The 10,034-nt window shown below is 38.4% G+C and overlaps 1 pseudogene; it reads right to left on the reverse strand.

Moving 5' to 3' along the window:
* Window positions 1-557: 557 nt before the first annotated feature.
* LOC148924326 (uncharacterized) lies at window positions 558-2,916 on the reverse strand (annotated as a pseudogene).
* Between the last annotated feature and the right edge of the window lie 7,118 nt (window positions 2,917-10,034).

Genomic DNA, 10,034 nt, shown 5'->3' on the forward strand with positions numbered 1-10,034 from the left:
CACAAAATCTAAAAATCGGCATAATCGCCCGGTCGGGCGTTTTTCACATGCCAAAATGACCTGCCCGAGCGTTTTCCCTGTCCCCGGGCGATTTTCACAAGCGAAACGCCCGGTCGGACGTTTTTCCCGAAGCTCCCGGCCTTCTCTGCGCCACTTCCGTAAAACTGCCATAACTCCTTCATTCGGACTCTGATCGGGATGTGCGAGATACCCACGCGAAGCCATTTCCAAGACGAAGACAATGGTGGTAGTTTCATAGCTTTCAGATGTCATCTCAATAGGACGATTTCCAGTTGAATTCAACTGTAGTTGAAATCCTTGACACACGGCTTCCATGATCGTATCATCCTCTCCTTCTTGAAAAGGATTTGTCCTCAAATCCAAGCCGTCTTTATTCAATGCCTCATCGGGAATCCCTCTAGCTTTGTTGGACCATTGGCTTGTCTTCTCTTTCATCCTTGGGCCCCAATCAACCCATGGCTCACGCCGAAATGGAGACCCTTGACGTCTAGCACTCATGGTCATATCATCCTCCCCTCCTTGGAAAGGATTTGTCCTCAAATCCGGATTTCGTACATCTACGAAATGGAAAAAGAACAAATCAAATATGAAAGTATGATGAAAAGGATTAAGACCACTAACGGCTCTAAGAGACAATAATACACCAAAGACGTTGTGTGGGCCTCCAAATTCATGTTCCCTCAAGCTCAAGGCCAAGTGACAATAAACATGAGAGCACGAATTAATGATTCCATTCATGTCCAAATCCCTCCCATAAGAAATCAAGACAAAATCATCAAGATACCCTTCATAACAAAACTCAAACAACCTCACAATATAGGTATAAGATATATGTGCAAATAAACATAGACATTCCTTCACAATGTAATCCCAAACAAAGCCATTAGATATAAAGTTCTTCACAAATAGACCATAAAACATCCCAACTCCATTGAATGGTTTGATGGACATGCAATAAAAGCAATCAACATGCCAAAACACAAATGCCCCAAGCACCTTGTTTCTATTTGGTTCGATCATCCTCATACAAATGATGCCCAAATCCTTGAACATCTTCACAAAAGATTTGGCATTCTCAACAAGACTAGGCATATACAAGAAAGGGTCCTCATAGTGTGTATATTCAAAGGTAACCGAATAAGGTCTATTCACAAGATTCCTATCCTCAAGGTTAAACAACAAAAGACCATAAGGAACCATTGATACATCATTCTTGCTCAAATGAGAGCTACTCCACAAATTGACAAGCCCATATTTAACACATAGAGTAGGTTCATCACAACACACATCAAGTTTGCAATAAGGATTATCATTTAACAAACAAAGTTCATCAATATGGATTTCATCCCATTGCCCCATCAATTTCAAGAGATTATCAAACATAAGGGAGCAATGTGTCCATAAACCTTCATGCATGACATGGAGACAAGACACAACACTATGCATATGATACTTGTAAAAAACTACATCAAGTATCATGAGAAATGTTTCCAAATTAGCCCCACACAATTGCTCTAACAATTTTAAAACAATACCACAAACATGAGAACGATGCAATTTTATGCCATTAGTCACAACATCATCCTCAAGAGACATATGAGTGGAAAAATCCTTCACAAAACGGCCATAGAATACTCCAATCCCATTGAAGGGTTTAACCACTTTGCAATGAAGACATAGGAAACACCAAGTTCTAAAGTCATTATCCATGTTACTCTTCTTGGTCTTAGTATCCTCATCCACATACACATGAAGCTCAAAATTACCAACAAATGAAAGTTTAGGCATCTTAGCATGCAAGGAAGTCACTCCAACATTGAAGGTAGAAGCCACAAGAGAAATGTCATGTCTCTCAATGCTTGATTTTACCAAGAAAGGATCAATATATGGTGCAAAGGTAGATTAAGCATTCAAAGTTTCAAGCTCATGAGACCACTTTTTACACAAGACATCAATAAAAAATTTATCAACACAAAGGAGCTTCTCTAATATAATCTCATTCAATGAAACATCACAAGGACATAAGGATAGTGCACTTGAACCTTGGGCAAGGAGTTCATCCACTTGCCCTCGTTCCTCTTGTTCCTTCTCCGGGTGAGTAGTTTCCAAGCCATGTACAACATGATGCCTCACTTCCATGCCTTCAATTAAATTTCCTACAAATTCATGAACACAAAAAGACATAGAAGAAGTGTTAGTGGGTAAGGGTTTAGTTTCCTCACCAAGGGCAAGAGGCAAAGGATCATTTGGTGCCCACCCAAGGTTGACCTTAGAATCTAACAAGCACCCTTTACTCACTTGTGCTTGTGGTTTTTCTCTCATTTGATATTTTTCTTTTCTCTCACCCCCACCACTCTCTCTTGACTTTTGCACCTCACACTCTTGTCTTTTATCACGCTCTCTTGGCTTTTTAGACTCACATTCACTCTCAAGCCTTTTCTCTCTCTCGCGTTCTTTTTTTCTACTAATTTGGATTAAGCTCTTCGAAGAGGAGACATTTCCATATACATCAAGAGACTTATGTGATAAATGGAAAGAAGAGGGTACAGCCAAATTACTTGATGAGTTACCTCTTTGGTTTGTGTCAACACCACCATGTGGGTAGGTAGGCCTCAATCGAGCTCTATATGAGACTTCTTCTTCAATTGGCCTCTCAAACCCCTTATGGCTAACTTGATCTCTCACCCTCCTAGAATACCACTCTCCATGAGACTTGGGAGCTCTTTTCCCACTATATCCTCTATGAAGCCCATCTCCATGGTACCTTGATTCATAGTCACCTTTAAAACGGCCACGGACACCATTTCTTCCCCCAAACCGATCATTCTCCATGTGATTGACTCTCTTTCTATCATCCCCCCTTTGCCATCCCTCATACACCACTTCTTCCATCATCTCATCTGGGGCAACATTAGGTAGATTGTTACCCCTAGAAGTAGGAGTCCTAGATGTGCGGCCTCCCTTCAAGGTGTTGAACTCCTCAAATAAAGTGTTTTGGGCGGCAAGCATGCGGGCTTCAGATTCTTTTGATTGAGCAATGGATTCTTTTGCTCGCACATCCATTTGGATCATCAACTCTTGTTTGAATTCCTTCATCATTTGTGCCATCATGCTCACAAGATCACTTTCGGGTTTGGAACTACTTGAGCCCTCCCCCTTCCTTACTTCCTCCTCATGGACGTCCCCCATCTTGTTAGATCGAGTAATAGGAGGCATCCAAGTTACCTACAAACGCAAAGACAAAGACTAGGAACTAGCCTTAGAGATTGGTAAAATAAGAAAGAGAGATTTAAGAAGCTAACTCACCCCAATGTAGTATCCCAACACCCCCCAAGTCACTCACCAATGTCACTCGGTAGGTTTAGAATATAGTGGGGCTAGTATCACACACTCTCGATCCAATTCCCACTCGTTGGCGCCCGGACAACTCAATCAAGGTATACACCTCAAGAACATATGGACACCAAGTAGTAAATACCAAAGTAATAATGATTAAACATATGAAAGCAAAGAAAACTAGGCCTAGAGCAAACACACTAAAGAACACAAGACATGGGATGAAGCTTTATGCTGAAATCTGGCTGATTTTTATGAATTTTTTTGGTATTGATCCCCGCGCCCAATTTGGATGAATTTTAGTGGATAGATTCCCAAACAACTCTAGATCAAGGGAAAAATATCCATATATAGTCATATTTGATGATTGGATATGTTTTGTATGGTTTTCCCCAACTATGCAAAAACAGGGAAATGATGTTAATCTCCACAGTTAACTAGGCAAACGAAGGAATGTTTTGATGAAATTTTGCAGGTACATAGGTCACATAACATAGATCATACACACCAAATTTCAGCTTAATATAAGCACAATTGATCAATCCGATCATCCCAACAAAAACAGAGCAAAAACAAAAGACCAAAAGGAAAAAAAATAACCCAACCCAAAGCAACAAAAGATCAAACACCTAGTGGGTACTAGGCTCTAGATACCACATGATAAGGATCCATATATTTTATGATCCATTTCCCAAGGATTACCCATTTAATGATGCTTGATCTAACTATTTTTGTGAGATTGATTTTCAATTTATCAACACAAAACAAAAGATAATAAAGATCCAACCAACAAAAATTGAATCTAAACAAGAATGGATGGAAGATTAGGAATGGAAAGCATGTGTATAAAGATGAGATAAGAGAGCTACAACCATAGGACCTTAACCAAAAAGATGGAGACAACCCTAGGCAACTTTCATTAGCTCTATCACCCCTTGGCTCCACTACTCAATGGATACACTCCATTGAAGCATACCTCTACTTGAATCAATCAAAGATGGAAACAAGCAACCTTCAAGGAAGGAATTGGATACATTCCTCAAAGAGGAAAAACTCACAAAGGAGATATCTTAATCACAATCTTATCTAGAATGAAAAATGACATCAATAGATATTTATACTATGGGTCCAAAAATAGAAAGTTGGCCCACAAAATCTAAAAATCGGCATAATCGCCCGGTCGGGCGTTTTTCACATGCCAAAATGACCTGCCCGGGCGTTTTCCCTGTCCCCGGGCGAACATGAACAGATCCAAACTCTGAACGCTTCATCCACTCCGGATCTAAGCCATCCACAACATTTCACAGCAAAGTCCATCTCCGATCACACTGATTCAACCAGATTTAACCGATCAACTACAATCTCTGCACAATTCAACTTCCAACACAGATCAATCGCAAAAACATCCAAAGCAAACAGAAAATGCAGCGATAACATGAAACAAAACTATAGCAGTAAATTCCATAGTAAAAGAGTGCAATATCCAACGGAAATTTAACAAGATACGACCGAGCTTCGAACAACGAAGTCTCGGGAAATTCAGAAACATAAACTAAAAGCAGAAAATAGATTGTATCTTCGCCTTCCGTGGAGACGGTGTTACAAAACTCCGATGAATTTTCTGACTGTGAACCCCCCAACTAATATCCCCCAAGTGTGTGTGTGTAGAGAATGAGAAAGCTAAGCTAAGAGCTAAAGGTGATGGATTCTCTCATGTAAGGCGCGTGCTCTTATTTATAAGGATCGGAGCTTCTAGACTCTTCCTTGTGCTTCCTATTTTGCCCTTGTTTAGAATTCTCCTCCGTCTAGTGAATTTCTTCCCTTTTTTCTGCTTGCTTCCTCTGTCAGCTTCCTTCTCCAGGCGATTTCATCTTCTTCCTGGATCTTGCCTTTTCTCTACACACATGTCTTACAAAACCTTGTCAGACTCAGGAAATTATAGAATTTAACCCCATAACCAATGCATGAAATTAGCCTTATCAACCCGTTGTGTAAAGAAGCACACAAATCGAAATTTCATGGTTTTAAAAACAAATCTTAAAGTTGATGGGAAAAACCGGAATTCAGGAAAAGTTTATGATTTTTAAAGCCAAAAACCCATAATAATATTGACTGGCAATCCAAATCCAAAATTATAAGTTATTCGGGTTTCCTCATTTCTTTAATTATTTCTCGTATTTAAGATATAAATGCCAATTGAACTAATTAATTAATATCACATTTACTTCAAGAGTGGACTTATGAACTTATTCCTTGTGTGTATCAGAAAAGCACAGCTCTAACATTTCCTTGAGTCTAGTATTAATAATTCGAAAATTGATCAAACAGTCTTACTTGGACAGAAACTGATTTCAACTCGAAGAAGCAGCACAAAATATCTTTCATCGGAAAGGCTCTAAACTTAATCAAGGAAACAAGAATAACATTTCTAGCTCGAAAATTTCAAATCTCATCATTCACAATTGGTTTGAAATAGAGCAAGGACTAAGTTCCATTGAACTGAACCCGTCCATTCTGAGAATTAAATGGTTTAGAGGTATCAAGTAAAACCAATAGAGCTTGAGAATTTACTTCTGACGAGAGCTCGAAAGAACATGAGATAGGTCATGAAAACAGGATGAAACTGCAATAAATCTCAAATTCCATAGCAGACTGCCCAATCAAAATTTGCAAAAATTCCGGACAACAATGAATGATATCGTTCAAACATATCAAGGCCTAAAACAATCAGTCGCGACAGAATTTAGAAACATAGACAAATGTCATGAAGTAGCACTAATAATGATTCAACGACATCATGTTATTGAAAAATGAAATCACATTAATGGATTCATAGGTTTATTGAGGGCAACTCAAAGTGATTGGAACTCCAAGTGAGTCATGACTCGATATAGGAAAAGAAATAATGGACATCACTTGCAAATTGTGAGTCAACCAAGGTGTTTAAATAGACAAGGGCTCACGGTTATTCAAAACGTCCTGAAAAGAACTTAGGATCCAAGTAAGTACTGTAGATTTAAAAATCGGCCAATCTAGCTAGGAAGGTCGCACTCCCTCGCACATTTTTCGCGAGCCTGAACATGGTAAAATCGTTCTATGAAACCGTGGATTCCAAATTAAGATTCATCTTGTCATCGAAATTAATAACTATTTTTTATGGTCGCATCTTCAAAGTTTTTTGGCCATGTCACACGGTCATTTTCGAAATACCTTGCCATTATACCTTGGCATAGTCGCAATTAGTAATTCCACATTCATGTATATTCGTCATTTCATACTCCAAGAAAATCTCAAAAACTTCACATTAACTTTCATTCATTGTAATTTCCAACATTTTATGATTCAAATCAATATTCATCAAGATACCTGTTACCTCAATCTTCGTGGTTGGGCGGGGACGAGTCGTGGTGTTGAGCCTTCGACGATTATCAGATTATCACTTAGTCAATTTACACATGCTTAGACTTTTAACTCAATAAGACTCTTGGGTCCAGAGCGGAAAGAACTGTGGCTCTAATACCAAACTGTCACGACCGCCCTTCTAGGGTATAATAAATGCGGGCGATCGCGACCTAGGCGGACTTAAATGCAACAAAGAACATAGGCTAGAGTTTCATTAAAAGGGTTTGACCAAAGTATTTAATGAATAATTAAAACGATAAAAGCAACGGCTTAGCAATGAAATCCAATGAAGAATAGATATCAAAAATTAAGCTCAAAACGACAGGGGCTTAATGTGATCCAAAATGTATCATGTCTCAATATTCTAAATAAAATGAAATAGTTTCAAACTCGATCAAACGATAAGAAGTTTCATGTTTCAGCGAAAGCATCCAAGAGAAGAGTGAAGTCATGTATGAAGACACAACTACACTCGGAGTTTCAAAACGACCATATTATTCAATTAACTTGCTCAACACCGCCAACCGCTCGTCGCCGCTCAACCTGGACATGGGGAAAACACATGCAGGGCTGAGTACTATAAAGACACTCAGTGGACTTATGCCGAAAACAGTTTTATCAAAATATTATTTATCATGCTATTTTCAAGTGTCCATCGGGGTTTTATCTTTAGAATTGCCCGAGGCACCAAAATATTTCCTTCATTCGAAACTCACGGTCGCACAACCATTTTTCTCATCGACGTTTATCATATCCTCATTCTACATGACAAGGAATGCGGCCGCAAACTAGGTCACTAGACCGGCCAACCCGTACGTCGGCACACGGTCTAACATTGGTGTACACTAATCCATGTAGAGTTTGCGGCTCTACGAGGATCCGAATTCGATTTAATTAATAGTGGCAGAGCCACAAGGGATAGGCACGACAAAACAAATCACGGCATGATAAACACAGATTTCATTCTCATCAATAAAGATTTAGGACGTTGTCCTTATTTTAAAAGAAAATCCCACCTCGACTTCTTAGATCTCAAGTACTTTCTTCCCCTTGCTATCACGCTGAGAGCGCGAGTTATCACCTTTAAATTATGTGTATCACAAATCAGTCTCAATCATTGACTCAAAATCATGCATGTCCCCAACGTTTTTCTTTTCCCATCGATTTGTTTTATATTATCATTCAAGATCAAGACATGCTCATCATAACAATTTATTCGTACTACAACTCCAGATCTATCATCAAATCATGGCCACGCATGAGTGTCTTTCAACACACATCACACGCACACACACAAACACACACGTCGACACGCACACGCACACACACGTCGATCCACACACACATGCATCTCATTCATCAATTGGTTTTCCATTTTCACTCGATCTATATGCATGAGGGTTCAAGAACACCGATTAATCGGTTGGATGAGAAAAGATAGATCAAAATACCTCTTCTTGATAGAAACGATCGGTAGAAATAAGTATAATCTTGATTCTTCAACAATTCTTGAGGCTTCAACTCAAATTCTTCTCAAAAGATGAAGAATTCTTGGAGAAAATAGAAGAAAATTTGAGAGAGAGGGGATAGAGTGGTAGGCGTGATTTTTGATTCTAGGTTTTGGGTTTCTCATGTATTTATGGAGTGCAAAATATAATCTTTAATTAAATAAATTAAAGATTTGAGAAGATATGATGGAGAGAGAGTTGGCGTGATTTTTGGGGAGAAATAAGGAGAAATTTCGAAATCTAGGCTACTTAATTAGCCTATGATTTAATTTGGTATTTCACGGAATAGAATAAAATATCACCGAGCAGAATAAAAATAACAAATCCACCTAATAAAATATGGAGTAGGCGATTTTATGCGTAGGATATAAATTCAAATCCTAATTTAAATAGGATATGGCAAGATCTAGACATGGTAAGATTTGCTAGGATATTTATATTTATCCATGGAAGTGAATAAATAAGAGATCAAAAAATATAATAAACAATTCCTTCTTACATAAATAGGAGATTTTCAAAATTTGTATAGTATAAGCATAGGGGTCGAAAATTTCATGGAGAAAATAAGGAATAATCGGACTTTGGACTTAATTTGGATAAATATCCCAAGCAATTAATTAAATCCAAGAAAAATAGGATTTCTTCTCCAACATTAATAGGGGTCGTAAATGCCAAATAAATAGCGATGCTTATATTTAATCTCACTCATCCCTTCAGGAATAATTCACCACAATATATTTCACCACACATCAAATATTCACACAGTCACGTCACAATTTCAACCATTTTCACTTCCACCTCATATTCTCAACACATTGACCTTTCAACGGCCACGTCATATACTCCACGTCTTTGACTATTCAATATCCACGTTATATACTCAATGGAATTGACTATTCAAATCAAATCTCAACTCCAAAATGCAATTAGGTTACACAGAAATCATGCAATTAATTCACTCATTATTTAATTCACATACTTCACGGCATTAAAAGCATTTAATGCAAAAATTTTATGTGTCGCAATTTAGGGTTCAGAAAGTGGGGCGTTACATCCTACCACTCTTAAAAGAAATTTCATCCCGAAATTTGGTACCTTCATGGGAGAATCCGGGTACAATTCCATCATCTTGTCCTCAAGCTCCCACGTGGCTTCTGCGTGCCCGTGGTTCTTCCACAATGTTTAAATTATGTTTCCTTAATTGCTTCGTCTAGGGATAGTAGATCTGCTTTAGTTTCAAGAGTTTATCGCATTAATCGGTTTAATTTCGTTTGCTCTGTTTCGCTCTGTGTTTTGCTCTGTATTTCCTCTGCATTTCGTAATCAAGGTTTTTGAGAAGATGAAGTCACTGTTAGTTAAGCCTTTATGTAGTTAATATGCAGCTTTTCATTCGTACTCTGCTACTTTGGGAAATGGTCCCCACGATTCAATTTTCCTCTGTCTAGGTTAGTTTTAGGAAGACGTTTACTAGGTCTGGTAATGGTTTTCACTGGAGAGTGGTATTGAGTACATCTTGTTAATCGTCATGCATGTTCCCGTTATTCCTGCCTAAATCTAGCTGTTAGAATAGAGTATTTCATTTCCCAAGTCTAGGAATCTAATCTCAACCCCAAAAATGCTTGGCAGCAGCCAAAAACAGTTTCCAGGTCTCCTTACATGTTTACTTACGCATCCATCTTTGTGGGATTCGATCCCTACTTCCCTGTACTAATCCTTTTTAGCATAGCAGGTTGAGGGTTTTGAAAAGCAGGAAGTGATTGTGTGCCG

This window comes from Salvia hispanica, chromosome 5 (genome assembly GCF_029641045.1).
Source record: "Salvia hispanica isolate PSC_SH4W2 chromosome 5, Shi_PSC_v1, whole genome shotgun sequence".
NCBI lineage: Eukaryota > Viridiplantae > Streptophyta > Magnoliopsida > Lamiales > Lamiaceae > Salvia > Salvia hispanica.